Below are 23523 nucleotides of genomic sequence, written 5' to 3'. Positions count from 1 at the left end.
ATTCCTTCACACGTTTGTGCAGCTTTGTTTTGCTTTTACTGGAGTCTCAGCAGCATCTATTCCAGCATCAGCAGGCAGCAGATGAAATGCCCCAGCGTTCTGTGCATCAGTTAATTAGTAGTAATTCCATCAAAAGCACATTTAGTCATGCACTGTGTATATGAGCACCACACAACCCCATTGGATTTCCTCAACACAACAGGGCATTAGAATGATGTAAAAACTGAGGAGGCACAAAGCCCTGACATGTACAATAGATATATTGTTTAGCATCTAGCTATAAACATAGATGCCCATACATACCTATGGAGTGTCTATAGATTGTTATTGTGCTTACATCAGTACCACCAGGAAACCTACATTTGTAGATATGCAATACCTTCACTATGAATAGCACAGGGAAGCATAATTTGAAGTCATAAATGTGTTACGCAGGTTTCTGTTACATTTCCAGTGGAACTTCAGTGCAACGACAGACAGACAAAGACACGCACAATGAATATCAGCACCCCAGAATGCTTCTGATTTGCTCGCAAATGCCACCAACAATCTATTAAGTGCGATTCATTTTTTTGGTCACACTGATACACAACATTTCACAGGTCTGTGTAGGGCTGTGCAAAAAAAATCAATATTTAGATATTATTTAAAACATTAAAATTAGGTCTGGAGCTATCGATTATTTTTGGAGTTCTACCGAATATTTCAGCGATTACTCGATTAATCGGATAAAACTGACTTTTGCATTTTTAAACAATAATACTATTGTGTAAACGACATGTTACCTTAAAATGACATTACAGGCTCTGCTGGGTGAGCCGGTCTGGTTCACAACCAGATGTTTTCAGTTCAGATGTTGAAGCATTGATGCCAACTTTGAAATGCGTTGTGTGACAGTGATTACATTCCATGTGTAACAATGAGCCCTAGGTGGAGCAGGTCTGATAATCCAAGTGGTAGTAATTAAATGAATCCTCAAGGCAAAGAATCTGCTTGGAGCATTTTTTGTAATCAAATTCCTCAGTTTCCTCAAGGATTCGTTGTAGTTCTAATTAAAATATCAATATTTCCAGCCACAATATGGATATTCCCTCTAGCCATAAGGACTTTCTGTAGCTTCCCCAGCCAACGAAGTAGTTGGGGTCAGTCGTTCTTGTACAGCGCATGTCTTTGATTTTTTACGCTAGAAGCCAAGCAATTGAATGAGTGAAATGTTGAAGATTTTAGCAGCCCCTTCGTCTTTAAAAGCAGATCTTTGGCTATATTTTGTGCAGCGAGTGACCATGAGCACTTAACGTCATTAGGCATAATTATTCGGGACCCAAATATTTTGAGGTCAGCCCCAAACGTATTTGGTCCTGTCAAAAAATCACGCAAACACTAAGTTAACACTAGGTTAACTCTAAGGCCATGGACTGATGTTGGAGCACAACTAAATATAGTATATAATAAAGAGAGGAGCAGTAATTTAGCAATGCACATGAAAGAGGGAGGAAGGTGCAAATTCACTTACTCAGTAGTCATACAAAGCATGGAATTTTCCAGTGGGAACACCCAGGCTTCCCTTCTTGGAGATTTTAGGAAGAAAAATTAAGATAAATTAAACTGTGTAGGAAACGAAGTAGATGGCCAAAAGATGAAACTATTACAGAGATAACTTCTGGTTGCAGTGCAAACCGGTGGGAAAATAAATGCAAGACATCCCCTAAGTTACACACGCTGCTCCATTTGCCTCCCTTTGCAAATTATTGTGTGGCTGTGGAAGGATGGACAGACAGTTTACTTATGTAAGGTAATAATAAATAAATAAATCAGAAGTTAACAGAAGAGGAGTTATTCATAAAAACCTAATAAAAATTAAGACCACTCCTCTTATTGAACAGAAAAACAGAACAGTCAGATGTGGATTATTAAATATCAGGTCTCTTTCTTCTAAATCTCTGTTAGTAAATGATTTGATAACTGATCACCAAATTGACTTACTCTGTCTTACTGAAACCTGGTTACAGCAGGATGAATATGTCAGTCTGAATGAATCAACCCCCCTCAGTCATAAAAATTATCATGTTCCTTGAAGCACAGGTCGAGGTGGAGGAGTAGCTGCAATCTTCCAGTCAAACTTATTAAACTTTCATCCTCAGAACAGTTATAACTCATTTGAGAGCCTCACTCTTAGTCTCTCACATACAAACTGGAAAACACAAAAACCAGTTCTACTTGTCACTGTGTACCGTTCACCTGTCCCTTACTCAGAGTTTTTAACTGAATTTCCAGACTTCCTGTCTGATTTAGTGCTTAGATCAGATAAAGTCATTATAGTGGGAGATTTTAACATTCATGTAGATGTTGAAAATAACAGTCTCAGCACTGCATTTAGCCCCATAGTATAATTCACATATTCGTACCTTAAAGCAGGCATCACGAATGCTGGAAAGGAAGTGGCGTTCCACAAACTTAGGAAATTTTTCTAGCCTGGAAAAACAGTCTACTAACATATAAAAAAGCTCTCCGTAAAGCCAGAACTGCATACTATTCATCACTAATAGAGGAAAATAAGAACAATCCCAGGTTTCTTTTCAGCACTGTAGCCAGGCTGACAAAAAGTCACAGCTCTGTTGAGCCCAGTGTTCCCTTAGCTCTCAGCAGTGATGACTTTATGAGTTTCTTTACAAATAAAATCACAACTGTTAGAGATAAAATTCAGCAGATGCTTCCTATACCTGCAATAAATTAATCTTCTACTACAGTAGCTCTTGAATCATCTGTAGGACCTCAGTTATGTTTAGACTGCTTCTCTCCCATAGATCTCTATGAATTCACGTCACCAGTTGCTTCATCTAAATCATCAACGTGTCTCTTAGACCCCATTCCAACTAGACTGCTTAAAGACACCCTGCCATTAATTAACTCATCTTTATTAGACTTAGTAAATTTATCTCTGGTATCAGGCTACGTAACACAGGCTTTTAAGACTGCAGTAATCAAACCTTTACTCAAAAAGCCTAGTCTTGATCCAGGAGTCTTGGCTAATTATAGACCAATATCCAACCTGCCATTTTTTTCTAAAATCCTAGAAAAAGCTGTTGCTAAGCAGCTATCAGACCACTTATACAGGAATGAACTATTTGAAGATTTTCAATCAGGATTTAGAGCACATCATAGTACAGAAACAGCACTGTTAAAAGTTACTAATGATCTTCTCTTAGCCTCAGTTTCTATACTTGTCCTCCTAGACCTTAGTGCTGCATTCGACACTATTGACCACAAACATCTTATTACAGAGACTGGAGCATGTGACTGGTATCAGAGGAACAGCATTAAAACGGTTCCAATCCTATTTATCGGACAGATTACAGATTCCAGTTCGTTCATGTCCATGATGAACCTTCCACACACACACAAAAGTTAATTACGCAGTTCCACAAGGCTCTGTACTAGGACTGATTCTGTTCACCCTGTACATGCTTCCTTTGGCTATGTCATTAGGAAGCACTCTATTAATTACCACTGCTATGCAGATGACACTCAGCTGTATCTATCTATGAAACCTGTTAACACAAACCAGTTAACCAGACTTCAAGCACGTCTAACTGACATCAAGGCCTGGATGACCAGTAACTTTCTACTTTTAAATTCGGAGAAAACAGAAGCTATTGTATTTGGACCTAAAAACCTCAAAAAAAACTTTTCTAAAATTATAGCTAATTTAGATGTCATAGCCCTGGCCTCCAGCACTACTGTGAAAGACCTTGGAGTTATTTTTGACCAGGACATGTCCTTTAACTCACACCAAAAACAAATCTCTTTACTTTCTTTCACCTGCACAACATTACCAAAATTAGGAACATCCTGTCTCAAAATGATGCAGAAAAACTAGTCCATGTATTTGTTACGTCAAGGCTAGATTACTGACAGGAACTAGCAAGAGAGATCATATTTCTCCTATATTAGCTTCTCTTCATTGGCTCCTTGTAAAATCCAGAATAGAATTTAAAATCCTTCTTCTCACATACAAATCCCTTCATGATCAAGCTCCTTCATACCTTATAGACCTCATAGTACCATATTATCCCAATAGACCACTTTGCTCTCAGAGTGCAGGTCTACTTGTGGTTCCCAGAGTTTCCAAAAGCAGAATAGGAGGCAGAGCCTTTAGCTATCAAGCTCCTCTCCTGTGGAACCAGCTCCCAGTCTGGGTTCAGGAGGCAGACACTCTCTGTACTTTTAAGGCTAGACTTAAAACCTTCCTCTTTAACAAAGCGTTATAGTTAGGGCTGGCTCCTCTATCCACTCACCCCAACCGGTCGAGGCAGATGCCCACCCAAACTGTGCCCGGTTCTGCTGGAAGTTTTTTCCTCCGTTAAAGTGAGTTTTTCCTCTCCACTTGCCAAGTTCTTGCTCATAAGGGATTTGTTGGGTTTTTTGTTTCTGTAAAGTGCCTTGAGATGATTTGTATTGTGATTTGGCGCTATACAAATAAAATTGAATTGATTTGAAGATAAAAAATATTTACATTTCCACCTCCTTGAAAAGAGGGACACTATTTGCTCAGGTAAAGAACAATATGTTATTTTGACATTTATATTTAACATTTACAGAAACAACTATATGGAGACTAAATGGACAGTTCCTGAGGTGAACTTTCCAATAGACAAGATAAACCCCTTTTAGATAACAATTAGCCCTTTGAGTGTGTGTCTGTGTAATAGCAATTTTTATTTCATTATTTATTATATAAGTAGGTGAAACATCCCCAGCCAACAGCTGCCTATGTCCCACCAAAAAAAACATAAGCCCAGTGCAACCATGACTTAGGCCCTGATCATTTCAGTTACTAAAAACACCTCTGAGTGTGAGTTCAGTTCAAGGGAAACTGGACACCATTTTTGTTGTTTTCTGGACCAAATTCTAAATTTCAGTTCAGTAACAAAAGACTCGAACACAACTGACTGTAATCTGTGCATGAGCTAAGGCTTACATGTACGAACACTGACGTACTTTATTTTCATGGTCATAGCGTATGAGAATTATGCACAGAATCTTCAAAAATTGGATCATCAAACTAGTTTGTCAACTCAGTTATCAATATGTGATGTGCCTCTGTAATAGTACACTACGTCAGCGGTGCAGAGCGAGCTGTATTTTCAGCGGTATTGAGTATTACAATATATGGCATTATATATCATTATCATATCGCTATTGTATCGTATCAAACTGTATCGTGCCACAATGTGTCAAAGTACAGATTGCATCGTAACATCCTTAACGATACCCAAGCCCTAGGTTTGTGTGTCTGTGTGTATGACTGTAACATTATGCGTTCCCCCCAGTGAAGGTCAGAGCAAATCAAGAAGAGAATAGGGGCGGGGTTTCGCCACTGATTGCCATGTTCTGATTCACTGACATGAGTTTGAAATCAAGACCTGGCTACTCATGAACAAGGACAGAATAGTGGCAATTTAGCTCATAAAAGCAGGCCTTTTTTTTCATCAAGACAAAATGCTGTTCTTAACACTGACCCTGGCAGGTGCAACCTAGACCTGAGGAAACTGTACAGCCATTGGTCTCTGTCCCCCCTGGTAAGAATCCTAACCCTGAGCAAGCATCTGAGATGGAAACGGCATTAGGCTCTAATACAGAAACAGATGCAAATTAACAAAAAGCGAAAATGTATTCCTTTCGTAAAAACTGGTTCACACAGCTCCTATGATTGAGGTAAGGTAAAATTACTACGGTGGGCGACGAGGGCAAACGCGCTGCAATGGCCAAAACACATGCAACAGAGAAACGCTGCAAATACAGAACGTGTTTTGACCATTGCGGCACATTTGCCCTTGTTAGCCACCATAAATTACCAGTGGCAATGCATTGCATGTACTGTAAAGAATGCAGCCAAGCATGGCTACCAACACTGCTTTAGCAGTGCGTCGACATTCCTCATCGAGCCACTGAAAAAACACAAGTGTATCAAAGAAGCACATCTTATGTCATGCTACTTGTGTGGCCACCACAGCTCCCTTCCCTATAGAATTTCAGCACTCGGCAGTGGTAATCCACGGCAGTAAGAAGGCAGAGATGATAATTAAATTCAATGTTGCATAAAATATTGCAAAAGAGTTGTCCTTCACTACTCTGTGCCCAGTTGTTGAGGTGACTGCAGACACCTTAAAGAAATCACCACTAACCTGTATATGGGATTTATGGTCATTATTTCATTTTGTCAAACACTTTTTAAGCTTGGTACATTTTAAGTTTTGTTTTAAAATAAAATAAATTGCTTTTTTTTCAGTTTTATGTTCATGCTGTTCAAATAAGGACAAGTACAGTGGGTACGGAAAGTATTCAGACCCCTTTAAATTTTTCACTCTTTGTGTCATTGCAGCCATTTGCCAAAATCAAAAAAGTTCATTTTATTTCTCATTAATGTACACTCAGCACCCCATCTTGACAGAAAAAAACAGAAATGTAGAAATATTTGCAAATTTATTACAAAAGAAAAACTGAAATATCACATGGTCATAAGTATTCAGACCCTGTGCTCAGTAGCCATTTTCAGGTCTCTCCAGAGATGCTCAATTGGGTTTAGGTCAGGGCTCTGGCTGGGCCAGTCAAGAACGGTCACAGAGTTGTTCCGAAGCCACTCCTTTGTTATTTTAGCTGTGTGCTTAGGGTCATTGTCCTGTTGAAAGGTGAACCTTCGGCCCAGTCTGAGGTCCTGAGCACTCTGGAAGAGCTTTTCTTCCAGGATATCTCTGTACTTGGCCGCATTCATCTTTCCTTCAATTGCAACCAGTCGTCCTGTCCCTGCAGCTGAAAAACACCCCCACAACATGATGCTCCCACCACCATGTTTCACTGTAGGGATTGTATTGGGCAGGTGATGAACAGTGCCTGGTTTTCTCCACACATACCACTTAGAATTAACGCCAAAAAGTTCAATCTTGGTCTCATCAGACCAGAGAATCTTATTTCTCATAGTCTTGGAGTCCTTCATGTGTTTTTTGGCAAACTGTGCGGGCTTTCATGTGCCTTGCTTCCATCGGGCCACTCTGCCATAAAGCCCTGACTGGTGGAGGGCTGCAGTGATAGTTGACTTTGTGGAACTTTCTCCCATCTCCCTACTGCATCTCTGGAGCTCAGCCACAGTGATCTTTGGGTTCTTCTTTACCTCTCTCACCAAGGCTCTTCTCCCACGATTGCTCAGTTTGGCTGGACGGCCAGGTCTAGGAAGTGTTCTGGTCGTCCCAAACTTTTTCCATTTGAGGATTATGGAGCCCACTGTGCTCTTACGAATCTTGAGTGCTGCAGAATTTCTTTTGTAACCTTGGCCAGATCTGTGCCTGGTCACAATTCTGTCTCTGAGCTCCTTGGGCAGTTCCTTCGACCTCATGATTCTCCTTTGCTCTGACATGCACTGTGAGCTGTAAGGTCTTATATAGACAGGTGTGTGCCTTTCCTAATCAAGTCCAATCAGTTTAATTAAACTCAGCTGGACTCCAATGAAGGAGCAGAACCATCTCAAGGAGGATCAGAAGAAATGGACAGCATGTGAGTTAAATATGAGTGTCACTGCAAAGGGTCTGAATACTTATGACCATGTGATATTTCAGTTTTTCTTTTTTAATAAATTTGCAAAAATTTCTACATTTCTGTTTTTTTCTGTCAAGATGGGGTGCTGAGTGTACATTAATGAGAAATAAAATGAACTTTTTTGATTTTGGCAAATGGCTGCAATGACACAAAGAGTGAAAAATTTAAAGGGGTCTATTCAATTCAATTCAATTCAATTCAATTTTATTTGTATAGCGCCAAATCACAATACAAATCATCTCAAGGCACTTTACAAAAACTAAAACTAAAAACCCAACAATTCCCTTATGAGCAAGCACTTGGCGACAGTGGAGAGGAAAAAACTCCCTTTAACGGAAGAAAAAAAACCTCCAGCAGAACCGGGCTCAGTTTGGGCGGCCATCTGCCTCGACCGGTTGGGGTGAGTGGATAGAGCAGAGAGAAAAGAACAGCAACAATAAACAACAAATAGACACTGCAAGTTGGTGGGGCCAGTAACTGCACATCAGCGATAAACAGCTCCAGGACCAGGGACACCTGCAGAAGGTACAGAGAGAGAGAGAGAGAGAGAGAGGGAGGGAGAGAGCACAAACTAGGGGAGAGAGAGAGCACAAGGTTAGTAACATTCAATGGTGGAATATACATGAGGTCGGAGAGAAGGGGGGGGGGGGGGGGGGGGTAGGGTAGGGGAGCTCAGTGCACCAATGGTCCTTGGGCAGTCTAGGCCTATAGCAGCATAACTAACTAAGGGATGGTTCAGGGTTGCCTGAAGCCAGCCCTAACTATATGCTTTGTCAAAGAGGAAGGTTTTAAGTCTAGCCTTAAAAGTACAGAGAGTGTCTGCCTCCTGAACCCAGGCTGAGAGCTGGTTCCACAGGAGAGGAGCTTGATAGCTAAAGGCTCTGCCTCCCATTCTGCTTTTGAGAACTCTGGGAACCACAAGTAGGCCTGCACTCTGAGAGCGAAGTGGTCTATTGGGATAATATGGTACTATGAGGTCTTTAAGGTATGAAGGAGCTTGATTATGAAGGGATTTGTATGTGAGAAGAAGGATTTTAAATTCTATTCTATATTTTACAGGGAGCCAATGAAGAGAAGCCAATATAGGAGAAATATGATCTCTCTTGCTAGTTCCTGTCAGGACTCTGGCTGCGGCATTCTGGATTCTGAATACTTTCCGTACCCACTGTATTTATGTGCACCGTTAATCCTGTTTACAATGAGATAACTGTAGGAAATGACAAAAAGTCAACCATTAAATGTATAATCAGAGATGATTGTGATGAAATTCTGGGTGTATACTGATGCTTAAAATAATAATTTTATATATATAATATATATATATATATTTGGCATTAAATAATAATTTAATGCCAAAACCATTTTTTTGCATAATTTTTAACAAATAACAAATAAATCATAATCATAAAAATAACTGAAGTATCTTAAAGTCTTTCATCCCTTTCATCATCTTTGAATAAGCACTAATACATATAATTTATGAAACAAGCTTTAATATAAACTTTTTTCAGATAACATTCTTCAAACTCCTTTTTAACCTGCTATACAACTATGAGAAAAAACTGATTGTGAGTGCTTAGCCCAACAAAAATCTTTTTGGGAAACAAAAATTGAATTAAATGTAAAAGCAATTAGATAAACAATAAAATGTTTATGGGCTTCAGCATATGTAGCTGTGTGCTCTGCCTTGGTTAATTGTATTACATATTACATTTAGTGTATTGCTTGACCTGTGAAGCACTTCAGCCAGCTGTGGTTGTTTTAAATGTATTATATAAATAAATTTTGATTGATTGAAAATTAAATAACAAAAAAAATATGTGTACACAGAATAGGCCTATCTTTCATATAGAAACAAATAGCATTCCATAAACTTACAGTAGGCTGGAACATGGACCTCTTTACAAAACAAAAGCTGGCCTCCTATAAAAGCCTATTCATACAATGGGCCTCCTCTTCTCAATATTTATGTTAAAATCACCACTACTTCATAACCTAATTCTTAATAAGATGTATGTTTTTCTTTACAAAGATAAGCATTTCTTCCTGGTTGCAGCCCAGTCTATTTCTCTTCTCATCCAAGACGTGAGATCCAGAGCTGAGCAGCCACTAACTGTCTGCGCTGGTGCATGGAGCACTTAAGTATTTGCGTGCCATTTGTGCCAGTGCTGGAAAACGGAGGTGATTATTTCTCCAGTATTCCAGTGCACTCTCATTTTTAGAAATGGGAGCCTTGCTGTGAAACCCCTCTCATTGGCCTTTTTGGTCTACTTTCCTCCAGAATGTCCTCAAACATATCACGCAGAGTGGACCCCGTTCATGCCCTCTTGCACTGTGGTTGACCAGCACTCTCTCTACCATGCGTCTCATCTCCCTGCAGCAGCAGCAAGCCCACCTATCACTTGTGCCTCAAGTGTTGCTCATGCGTGTTGTTTAACATCATCAAAGTAGCGGTCCTTATATCTGGGATCCATTGTGGTTGCAGTGCAGAAAATGGGATCAGATTGTATTTCACAGAAGCGTTTGTTTACAGCCTCTAATAATGCAGTCTCTGTGCTGAAAAGATGTCTCAGGGCTCTTACTGAGGGGATCATGTCAGCAGCCGATGCCTGTGATGAGCTGACTAGTCTTGTCAGCGCTTCAAACGAGGAGAGAAGTGTGATAACATTTTCAACTAATCCCCACTAGTGCACAGTGAGGGTAGCAGGGAGGTCATAGTCTGCAGCATAAGTAGCTAGTGCGTGCTTCTGTTCCAAAAGGCTTTCCATCATATAGAATCCCAAGCGAAAAAGAAATATATTTTTGTATATTTCCCAAAAGCATATTGAGTCAACTTTTTAAATGTTGAATTTCATTATACTTAATGCTTAAAGCTACTTTTCAAGCAGGGTTTAGCTACCTTCCATTGAAAATAGTTGGCAACACTCAGTGGAGGGAACGACACATAATGGCTGCTGCTACAGGAGGAGATGTGAAGGCCTGAGTGCAACAAGAAATGTTGGAATGGGTAATAACATTTTGTTTTACCGTGTTTGATATTATTTCACAATTGTGTCTATAATACAAATGGGACTAGGCCATTCTTGGATGGTAACTGCTAGTTTGTCTTTTGTCTTTATGTAATATCGTCAGAGAGCCTAAGAAAGATGCCGGGAAGGTTTATCTTCATTCAACTGGTTTATTTCAAAGGCATAGCTTCACCTCGTAACTCCGGAGTGTGACAACCAGGGATGACTGCCTCATAACAGCTTACCCCAGGTGCTGGTGTGTTTCCTGACATATCTGTGTACAGACACTAGAGAGCCCTATAGTGACTACAACCAGCAACAGTATGTAACCAATACACTATATAACATCACTCCCCCCTTAAGAATAAAGTACTCTCTAATTTAAAACTAGAAAGAACTACATGGCATGAACTGCCACAAGATATAAAAATAGTAAATATTAGTAATTCCCTTTTTTTTTTTTTGCACAAAAGTACTCAAAACAGAACATACACTCCTAACTTCCAAACAACTACAGTATCTCACAGACGTGAGTACACCCTTCACATTTTTGTAAATAGTTTATTATATCTTTTCATGTGACTTTGCTACAATGTAAAGTAGTGAGTGTACAGCTTGTATAACAGTGTAAATTTGGTGTCCCCTCAAAATAACTCAACACACAGCCATTGTCTAAACCGCTGGCAAGAAAAGTGAGTACACCCTAAGTGAAAATGTCCAAATTGGGCCCAAAGTGTATTTTGGGTGACCACCATTATTTTCCAGCACTGCCATAAACCTCTTGAGCATGGAGTTCACCAGAGCTTCACAGGTTGCCACTGGAATCCTCTTCCACTCCTCCATGATGACATCACAGAGCTGGTGGATGTTAGAGACCTTGCGCTCCTCCACCTTCCGTTTGAGGATGCCCCACAGATGCTCAATAGGGTTTAGGTCTGGAGACATGCTTGGCCAGTCCATCTTCTTTACCGTCAGATTCTTTAGCAGGGCAGTGGTCATCTTAGAGGTGTGTTTGGGGTCGTTATCATGCTGGAATACTGCCCTTTGGCCCAGTCTCCGAAGGGAGGGGATCATGCTCTGCTTCAGTATGTCACAGTACATGTTGGCATTCATGGTTACCTCAATGAACTGTAGGTCCCCAGTGCCGGCAGCACTCATGCAGCCCCAGACCATGACACTTCCACCACCATGCTTGACACCAGGCACGACACACTTTTCTTTGTACTCCTCACCTAGTTGCTGCCAGACATGCTTGACACCATCTGAACCAAATAAGTTTATCTTGGTCTCATCAGACCACAGGACACGGTTCCAGTAATCCATGTCCTTAGTCTGCTTGTCTTCAGCAAACTGTTTGCTGGCTTTCTTGTGCATCATCTTTAGAAGAGGCTTCCTTCTGGGACGACAGCCATGCAGACCAATTTGATGCACTGTGCGATGTATGGTCTGAGCACTGACAGGCTGACCCCCCCACCCCTTGAACCTCTGCAGCAATGCTGGCAGCACTCATACATCTATTACCCGAAGACAACCTCTGGATATGACACTGAGCACGTGCACTCAACTTCTTTGCTCGACCATGGTAAGGCCTGTTCTGAGTGGAACCTGTCCTGTTAAACCGCTGTATGGTCTTGGCCACTGTGCTGCAGCTGAGCTGGTGGTCTCCTATTTCTTTGTGATCGACGCAGCTCTTTAACTGGTGAACTCTGTTGTTTCGCCTTCTGTGCTGAGTTCTTCACTTGTTATCACCACAGCCTCAGTTTGTTCAGTTCCAGCATCCACCTGCTCTTTCCCGGGTGATGATGGTGTTATTACCTCTTCCACCACTGGCGCCTGCATTGGTTTACTGGAATCCCCTTTCTGTCCACTGAACAGCTGATCCACATGTCTCCTGACAACACTGCCATTTCCCAACTTGACGGTATAAGAAACGGGGCCTGTAATGCCCTGAATTAGGCCTGGTATCCACTTTGGTCCAAAACCATAGTTCCTTGTGAACACAGAGTCTCCTACTCCGAAATGGCGCTCTCTGACATGCCTGTCATGATTAGCTTTCTGACTTGCTTGTTTTGTTTTCACTTTTTGCTTTAAGTCTGGATGAACGAGATCCAATGTGTACCTCAACTTCCTTCCCATCAACAACTCAGCAGGTGACATACCGGTTGTAGATTGAGGGGTGATGCGATAGTTAAACAAGGCTCTGTTCAACTTTGTCTCCAATGTATCTCCTGTGCTTCTCTTCATCAGCTCTTTGAATGTTTGCACTGCTTTCTCCGCTAACCCGTTAGATGAGGGGTGATAAGGTGCTGATGTGACGTGGTTGACTCCATTTCATGCCATAAACTTCTTCATGTGTTCAATGACAAAACACTGAGCATTATCTGATACAATCGTCTCAGGAATACCATGTGTGCAGAAACTGCTTCTCAGACAACTGATGGTTGCTTCCGATGTCGCTGATTTTACCGGCTATACCTCTAACCACTTTGAGTGTGCATCAACTATCACTAAGAACATTTACCCCATCATAGGCCCTGCAAAATCAATGTGTAGTCTTCTCCATGGTTTCTCCGGCCATGTAACGGAGCACTAGCAGGGGCCTTCCTGTTTTCCTGACACGTGGGGCATGACTTTACCTTATTCTCAATGTCCGTATCCATATAAGGTCACCACATGTAGCTTCTTGCCAATCCTTTTATGCGGCTCATTCCCGGATGTGCCTGATGAAGCTGTTCCATCATGGCCGCTCGGCCTTTCTCTGGTATCACCACACGTGATCCCCACAGTACACAGCCATCTTGCATACTCAACTCTTGTGATCTTTGTCTGTACGGTGCGAAATCTATTTCGTGGTGGTCAATGTCCTTGAGGCAAACCCTATAGGTCTCTCCTCTCCCCCAGGCATACAATGTGCTAATACTGCCCCCACCCATATGGTAATGCATCACAGGCAGGTATCAGTTCTTTGTTTTCGTAATAGTGCACTAACACTTCACTGGTTTGCAACATTTCCTTTGACTGATTAAAAGCTGTCTCCTGAGCCGGCCCCCATGACCAGGGTGTATTCTTTCTCAGCAATACGTGCAGAGGAGCCAATGTTGTTGATAGGTGTGGTAGGAACTTATTGTAAAAATTCAACAGTCCCAGATATGCTTTTAGTTCGGTCACTGATGTGGGCACTGGAGCCTCCTGTACTGCTTCTACTTTGGCTGGAAGTGGGTGCAACCCCTTCTTGTCCACTTGATGCCCTAAAAAAGTCACTTCTTTTTCCATAAACTGACACTTGCTCCTCTTCAAGCGTAGTCCCACATCTTCCAGTCTTTGGAGCACCTGCTCTAGTGTCTGTATGTGCTCTTTGTCATCTTTTCCAGTCAGGATGATGTCATCCAGGTACACTGCCACATTTTTCATTCCTTGTAACACTCCTTCCATAGTGTGCTGGAAAATGGCTGGACTGGAGCTCAACCCAAAAGGTAATCTTTTGTATGTGAAAAGCCCCTTGTGTGTGTTTACTGTTACAAACTTTCTTGACTCCTCATCTAAAACAATCTGTTGGTAGACATGGCTCATGTCTAACTTAGAGTATCTGTTTCCTCCTGTTAAACTGGCTATCATATCCTCCATTTTTGGAATGGGGTACTGCTCAATGGATGACACTTTGTTCACTGTCAATTTATAGTCCCCACAAATTCGCACCCTAGAGTCAGGCTTCAAAACTGGTACAGTTGGTGCTGCCCATTCTGCAAACTTCACTGGCTCAATAATTTTCTCCCACCAGAGCCTATCTATCTCCTGCTCTACTTGATGTTTCATGGCAAAAGGCACTGATGTGGGTTTATAAAAACAGGGTTTAACGTCATTGGACACCCGAACCTTTGCTGTGAAGCCTTTCAACATCCCTAGCTCATCCTTAAACACTTTATGTTTTGACAGCACTTCCTGGAGTGTGTCGCTTCTGTCACTGACTTTGTGAACCCGCTGCCAGTCTAACTTGAGAGCTTTAATCCACCCTCTTCCCACTAGACTAGGCCCTGACCCCTTTACCACAACCACAACTAACATCTTAGTTAGATCATCATGTTCCACTTTGACCTTCGCTGCCCCTAGCACTGGCACTTTATGACCCCCATATGTCTTCAGTTTTATCCCACACTAGGATAACTGGGGTTTGTTTGAGTGCCTGAACAGTTTGTAAAATGCCCTCTTCGACATTATAGTATACCCACAGCCTGTATCAACTTCATATGTTACCTGTGTTCCATTTACTTTTAGCTCTTTTTTAATAGGTTCTTCCCTGGGTATGTCTATCTCTTCCTTCAATGTGTACATGGTATGTTCACTAGCCTGTATGTGTGAGACCCTGAAATCTTCCTCACTACTGTTTTCCTCCCCTTCTTCTTGCCTTTCCTCCCTTTATTGTGTGTTTGAGTCCTTTCACTTCCCCCTTTTTTCATCCTGCAAGCTCTTTGGATGTGGCCCATCTTACCACAATGATGGCATGTCTCTTTTGCAAACTGGCAGTCCTTTGCTAAGTGGTTTGTCTCACCACATCTTTAACACTTCCTCATGTCCGGCAGATATTGTGCTCGGGGGTCCTCCATTTTGTTTATCAACCCCAATGCCGCGGAATGGTTGCCATTTGACTGCTCCTTTGTGTTATGTGTTACAGGCCTCAGGCATGAGTGACCTGTTCACAGATAATGTTTGTATGGTCTGTTTAAGACAGTCAAAAGCAGAGACAGGAGACGTTAGTTGTGTTTGTTCCGCGGGCTGTTCTCAATCTGAGAAGCGAAAGCCTGGCGACTACACTCTATAACGCTCACTTTGGTGTATGCTCCCCCTTATGGTGTAAATTGGTAATTACATTGAAAAACCGCACTCTAATTGCCATTACTAAAACATAAATTAGGCCTTTCTATACACAGAAATAAAACAATTATGACAGTACATTTGTGGGTGTCACATATGCAAATCCACCATGTCCTTATTTGCTGCCTCTATTGTTTGAGCATGCTTGAAAGCTTTCTCAAAGGTCAGCCTGTCTTCAGATAACAATCTTCTTTGTATCTTGTCATCATTTATGCCGCAGACCAGCCGGTCTCTCAGTATCACCGTCAAATTGTCTCCAAAATTACAGTCCTGTGTGAGTTTCCTCAATTCACATACTCACTCACACTTTCATCTTGTTTTCTGTTCCTTGAGTTAAACTTCCACCGTTGCACAATTTCACTAGGCTTTAGGTTTAAATGATTTTTCAACAGACTCTCACCAGTTCATCATATGAACGGTCTCCCGGTCTGTCAGGACTCAACAAATTTCTCATCAGCGAATATGTTTGGGGCCCCACCCCGCTCAACAGCACCGCACGCTTTCTTTCGGCGTCCTTAATGTCATTAGCCACGGGGAAATGGTGAAGAATCTCACGGTACTCTTCCCAATTCTGAATTGAGCTGTCAAAACGTGCCACGGAACCCACCGTAGCCGCCATGGTGTCGTCCTTCTCCTCGCTGAGAGTGCCAAACTCTCTTTTAAACTCGCTCAATGATCCACTACGCTAATTTCCGTCGTGACATTTAGGCTAGCTTCACTTCTTTGCTAGCTAACCTCCCTTTTGGAAGATGTTAAAGGCTTACAGAAGCCTCGTAAGCTGGTCCTGAGGATTCACGGAGGATTCGAGTGGTCATTTCTACCTGTGTGGTTCTGCGCATACAGTTGGTGTTTGCTGATGCACAAGGCAGCTATGCTGGATTTCGACCACTGGTTGATTGAAGCTAGAAACATCTTTGTCTGGCTGATCAGTCTACACAGACAGTGGTATCTGTATCCTGAGGCTCTTCTCCATATATGTTGCCAAATCCATGAACACTTTCTTGAATAAGGTTTCCATCACACAAGAAAAAGAGAAATATTGTTTGAGGCTTTTGCACTACAAGATCAAGAAAACATGTTATAGGTGTTTACAGTGACAACTACTATTTTTAGAAGACTATTTTATGTTGTATTACTTTTTACTAACAGTAAATAATAAATTCACCTGATTTAAATCTGAAAAAGATAGCTTTTCTATTTTCAATTTATAGTTCTGGCATGTTAGCTCAAGTAATGTGTTGTTTTTGCACTTTCCTTTTCCTCCCCTGAATATATTGATGTGTAATACCTCCAAAATAATAAATGTTTCCACAATAAATGCCTGTTATACTTACACCCAGTTTTCACTGGTTTGGCAATGCACTGCCCCTTCCTTGCCTTGGTAAGTGTGGTCTGCTGTCCAATACATCACAGTTCATCTCCAAGATTACTTCCAATTTTTTAATTCTGAGGATGAATTTATAACAATTAAGTTATTTTTATATTAAACCTATAAAAGTGTGTATAAAACATTTACTCCCAAAACAGCAATGTCCTAGCATGACATCAATGTAATTGTCATTTTACAATTATTATAATAACAAGAACATGAATTACATTGGGTGACATTATTGGAATTACATTCTAGCACGTTAAGCAAATATCCAGTGTTTTTGTGCTCTACCTGTGTGCACATAAGCACACCATGAAAAACCACTGTCTGTCTGATGAGTAACACATCCAAACAGGATCCTGCTTTGTTGTTCACAGTGACAGACTCCTGAAGGCTGTTCCATAAAACAAGATTACAAAATAAGCCAGGCTTATTTTGGTAAGTCAAACTTACAAAAAGCAAACTTAAAATAGTTCGAACTCAGTTACTATGGCAACTTACACTGTGAAATTAGCCTGGTCCAGCGCTGGCTTACTGTCAGGCTAAGCCTTATTTGTTGCTTAACTGGAGCTTGCTAATGCTGATCTGTGTTTTTTTAAGTTTTTAATGGAAATGACAGACAAACAGAGTTAAAAACACGCCGCAATAAAGTGCTCACAGTCCCGCAGACTGTTTGCATTGCACATCGATTTTTTTGCCAGTGGAACATTTTTGTACTCAATTTGAGATGCCGAGAATATCAGCAAAGCAACGGTTTGCCTGTTTGAGGAGAGAGAGGCAACCATGAGTGGTTGGAGAGGAAGACTGGGGCATTGAAGATCATTTTGAAGACTGCAACACTGGCAGAGTTATAAGAGTTATATTTTGGCTAAAAATACACTCCAAACCATGTTAAGGCACCCAGTCTTAAATATAAACTGCACTCCCCCCAAATTACCCTTTAATTTACCAGAGAGACAAGTCACGATAATTTTTCATTTTATTTCATGTTGAAGATGCCTGCTGGGGGTGAAAACATACAATTAAATGCTGTCAAAAAACAAAGGTCATGTGTCATCATTTCAAGCTCCAACTTTCTTATCTTTACATTTTTATACTGGATGTCCCAATCTATGGCTTCCATTTTTTTGATAGTGCTTGTACACTCTCTTTACATTTTCTGGATTCTGTAGTTAAACACAAAGTTAAATTAAGTAATTATATGATCTTGGCACTTTGGTGTAATATGTGCATACTCACTTTGTCACATGTGGTTCGAGACTGAGAGCAGCCAGTAACATTTGGAAAATACAAACTATGAACACCTCATCACACAGGTACACCTTCAGATATGTAGCATGCAGTTTGTGCCTACCTCAGGCCTCGTTGAACATATGGACACTGTCTCCTCGTCTTCTTCAACAGTGGATGGGCCTTCACCCTGAAATCATTAATCAAGCTCAGTTTAATAAAATTGCCACTTAACAGTCAAACACTGTCATACTCACAGGGCTCACGTCTGGTGGATCCAGGAGACACACAGAACTTGGCATCGCTGTGAAACCAACCATCCAGGGGTACACCCTGGACAGGTTACCAGTCCATCGCAGGGCCACATATAGACACACAAAGACAGACAACCTCACACACTCACACTCACTCCTATGGGCAATTTTAGAGCCACCAATCAACCTGACATACATGTTTTTGGACTGTGGGAGGAAACCGGAGTATCCGGAGTAAACCCACACAAGCACAGGAAGAACATGCAAACTCCACACAGAAAGGCCGGGATGGCCGGCACAACCTTCTTGCTGTGAGGCAACTCAGCCACCATGCTGCCCTGAAACCAACCATATTTAGGAAACTTAAAGTGAAAGTGACTTTACATGGCCAAGTATGGTGATCCATACTTGGAATTTGTGCTCTGCATTTAACCCACCCAAGTGCACACTCACACCGTGCAAACACACTCGGGGCAGTGGGCAGCCAATGCTGCAGTGCCCGGGGAGCAGTTGGGGGTCCGGTGCCTTGTTCAAGGGTCTCACCTCAGTCGTGGTATTGAGGGTGGACAGGGCACTGGCTATTCACTCTGTACCACCGACAATTCCTGCTGGACCTGAAACTCAAACTTGCAATTTTCAGGTTACAAGTCCGACTCCCTAACCATTAGGCCACGACTGCTGCCATTAACAAAAAGACATACTACATATACTACTAATAACAATTATGCTAATAATAATAATAATACTTATGTAGTCAGCCCTTGTACTAGGTGGGACAGATTCAGATGCAGTTCCCCCTCTATGCCTTCAATGACCAGCCTTCCTTTGTTTAGGTTTAAGGCCAGTTCACTGCTGGAGTAAAGTTGGCTGGTGGTGGCCCTCCCCCAGTACCAGCAATCTCACTCTTTTTTTTAGCAGCTGAAATGAATAAACATCGTGAGACTGGACAGTTTTAATTTCCAACTGGCTATGATGATGTATTTAGACTACACTTACTATTCTAAACAATATTTTTATATTTAATTTTTACCTGCCGCCAAGTTCTTTTTTCTCCACTTAAGTTGCTGCTAGAAGTTGCAGTATTGCAATTTTTTTTATTTACAGAGTTTACAGTGTATAGTATACTTTGGCAAAGTTTTAATATAGTGATTTACATTTTGTGATTATTCCTTATGCATTGAGATGACCAGCAATTTCCTGCCAGCCTTTCTCTCTTGTTTTATGAATAGCAGTGTTTCCCTTTTTAGTTATTAGGTGTTTAAACTGTTCAGTCGCTGTGAACAGCGCTGTTCATTTCTTTCCTTTGGTTGCCATGGAAAATCAATAGATCTGCACTTGTCCTCTAGGGCTGCTTAAGAATAGCGTGCATGTGCAATTATCTCCACTATATGAACCTCACTCAAATGAACATTAACATTTTTTCACCAAGTAAACCAGACAAAATTACCACGCAAACTATCTATAATGCTTTCGATTATCCTCTAAAGAAAACAGCCTGCCTGTCCTGTTTCAGAGTAAAAACAAGGCAGGGTCCAATAATGGCGGACAGCGGATTTCTGCAGAACTTTTCTGTCTGCAGTGTTTGGGCAGGGTTCAGAGGAGGAACTTGCCTCTTGTCTACGTAGACAAGAGAGGGAAGTTGAACAGGAAACAGGAAGAAGGGAAAAAAGGAGGCGGCACATCTCTACCCCCACTTGGTGTGTCTCTACAGACACCAGACAGACATATAAATGTACCAAAACTGGCCAAAAGTCGATTTTGCCTAATAGGGGACCTTTAATATACCTGCAGATATATTTCAAGTAAACTGAAACTTTACGAAATATGCAAAATTACTAATTCAGTGTTGATATAATGTCAATATACTTTTCAAAAATTTAACTTGAATATGCTTTTTTTTGTATCAGTAATTTGATATACTTTTGGTAGTTGTGGCCTAATGGATAGGGAGTCGGACTTGTAACCTGAAAATTGCAGGTTCGAGTCTCAGGTCCAGCATGAATTGTCGGTGGCACAGAGTGAATAGCCAGCGTCCTGTCCACCTTCAATACCACGACTGAGGTGAGACCCTTGAGGAAGGCACCGGACCCCCAACTGCTCCCTGGGTGCCGCAGCGCTGGCTGCTCACTGCTCCGGGTGTGTGTTTGCTACTGTGTGTGTGCACTTTGGAATTGGGTTAAAATGCAGAGCACAAATTCCGAGTATGGGTCACCATGCTTGGCCATATAAGTCACTTTCACTTCACTTTCAAAATTTAACTTAATATACTGACAAATATGTTTAAAGTAAAGTGAACTTTTAAGAAATATGCTAAATTACTAATTGTATCATGATTACTAACTAATAATAATATAATTTTAATATACTTTGCAAAAAGATTACTTTGAATATGCTTTATTTGTATTAGTAACTCTTTTACTTTGGAGACTTACCAAAAATATACTTTTTCAACATGTTTCAATATAAGCACAAACACACTTTGTAAAGTTCACATTCATATGCTGAATGTATAATTTAAGTATGAAACAATATATTTATTTTTCACTTGGCATGTACTGCTCCACCGAGTGGAAACATTTTGCTGTAGCCTTTTTGGTTTCATCCCCAACTAGATGTGCACAGCCCGCAGGCGTGAGTAGCCTATTGCCATCACATCCGAGATGCTGCGCTGGCTCAGAACAACATCATGGACAGCCAGCTGCAGGGTGTGTGCCATGCAGCCAAAACTACTCAAACCAATGTCCAACGTATCTTTTATTTCTGGTGTTATAGAGCGATAACAGATGCGAAGTGGGAACACATGAATTCCTGGGAGTGTAACACTGCTTTCATCAAATTAGAATCTTTGTCAATCCACTGTACCATGAGGCTAAGCATGCTCACAGGGCTAGCATCCAAGCTCCACATATCAGTTGGAAAACTGATGAGAGGGGTATCACCAACCAGTAGCTCATGAATGTGTGTGGACACAACGTCACAGAGTTCCAGGAGACAGACATCAGCAAAATGATGACAACTGGGCAGCATGTAATAAGACTCCATATAGTTCATCTGACTTCAAAAGCCAACAACCTCCAAAATAAAGAAAGGTTGGTCATCTAACGTGATAAATGCCATCACTTTGTTGGTGATCCTTTTAATTCAATTCAATTCAATTTTATTTGTATAGCGCCAAATCACAATACAAATCATCTCAAGGCACTTTACAAAAACTAAAACTAAAAACCCAACAATTCCCTTATGAGCAGCACTTGGTGACAGTGGAGAGGAAAAACGGAAGAAAAAACCTCCAGCAGAACCGGGCTCAGTTTGGGCGGCCATCTGCCTCGACCGGTTGGGGTGAGTGGATAGAGCAGAGAGAAAAGAACAGCAACAATAAAGAACAAATAGACACTGCAGGTTGGTGGGACAAGTAACTGCACATCAGCGATATACAGCTCCAGGACCAGGGACACCTGCAGAAGGTACAGAGAGAGAGAGAGAGAGGGAGAGAGCACAAACTAGGGGAGAGAGAGAGCACAAGGTTAGTGACATTCAATGGTGAAATATACATGTGAGGGGGGAGGACAGGAAGAGAGGAGAAGGGAGGGGGGGTTAGGGTAGGGGAGCTCAGTGCACCGATGGTCCTCGGGCAGTCTAGGCCTATAGCAGCATAACTAAGGGATGGTTCAGGGTTGCCTGAAGCCAGCACTAACTATATGCTTTGTCAAAGAGGAAGGTGGGCTTTTAGCTTGATGCTGTCTGTGGGGACCTTTTTCCCTTTCTCAAATGCTGTGGTTATCAGCTGAGTCTTACTGGAGATACTGTATGTTGTGGTTTCTTGGTGTCCAGTTCATCTCAGCTTTGAGGTATTCATTGCATACTTCTCCATGTCTGTTTTTCATATTGATTGGCTGATTGGAACTGACATGTCAAAATTCTTATTTGTACTACCTCCTCTTGAAATGTCACTCAAACATGTCTTACAAATTGAATAATGCTGAACTTTCTTGGAGACAGTGAAATAATCCCACACAACTGATATTTTACTTCACTGTTTAAAAACAAACTGCACGTGCATGAAAAAAGAGATAAAGGGTGGTATATCACCACTTACTGATCTGTCCCAAAATCTGCAGCTGGACAGGATACTGATGTGAGTCTGACCACAAGTAACAACATTTAACCAGTCAAACTTGATGAGATAAAACAGATAAACATTGGCCACTGCCATTTTATTTTCCAGTAGGCCGATAAGAGTCAAGAGGGCGCACGTCAACTGATAGCATTGTACGGCCGATAAATCGTGCATCTCTATGTATATTTGTAATGCTAAGGGTGCTGCAAAATAATTAGGTGCACCTTAATAAAAACGTTAGCCACACCAGTGCAACCAATGCAAAAGTTAGTCTGGTGCCCTGAATACTGAGGTGCTTAAAAAGCATTGCAAGTTAAACACATGTATTTTAGTTATGTTTGTAATTTACCCCTGCACATTTCTTCATGTTCCATGAAGACAATGGAAACAAATGCATATTATCTTGACAATGTGCTCAGTTCATGTTTATGTGAAAAACCATTTGGTCTGGCAGCAAACACAACAGAGAAACCTGTCACAAAAAAGCTCTTCTCTCATAATAAATATGCAGGACTTTGTGAAGGATTAAGACGGATAAAAGAGCTGTTTCTCACCACAGTGGATATCCAGCAGATTTGAATCCCTGCAGTCAAACACCGGTTGGATCACCTTACTTTTTTCTTTTTGGCAGTGGGATTTTGGATCATGTCATAATGGTGCATAATTCTCACATTTAAGTAATTTCAAGCCTTCATTGCTGTGCTTATAGCTGCAACTGTAGTGCCCAGCGGTCAGTTCATTTTGGTTCCTGATATCTCAGAAGTGAAATGTTTTTTTTACTTTAGTGAAAGCAGAAACAGAATGATCCTTCTTTCTTCATAAGCACTATTGCAATGGCTCACCTTAGAAACAGTATGTTCAGAAGTTACTCAATTCCAGCACACCTAATTCACTATTCTTGGCACTATGTGGATAAGTAATGGAACTTAACTTCAAAAAAATACCCTTATCATCATGGATGCTATGGTATACAGGACACAATCTTATTACCCTGCTGAAGGAAACTCTTAGTTACAGGGGAAAGGCACTGATTCCACAAGCAGGCAAGAAATATGTTTCTTCATGACACAGTGAGTAAATGTG

This window comes from Mastacembelus armatus, chromosome 21 (assembly GCF_900324485.2).
Source record: "Mastacembelus armatus chromosome 21, fMasArm1.2, whole genome shotgun sequence".
In the NCBI taxonomy this organism is placed as follows: domain Eukaryota; kingdom Metazoa; phylum Chordata; class Actinopteri; order Synbranchiformes; family Mastacembelidae; genus Mastacembelus; species Mastacembelus armatus.
Note: the sequence above shows the minus strand (reverse complement) of the source record.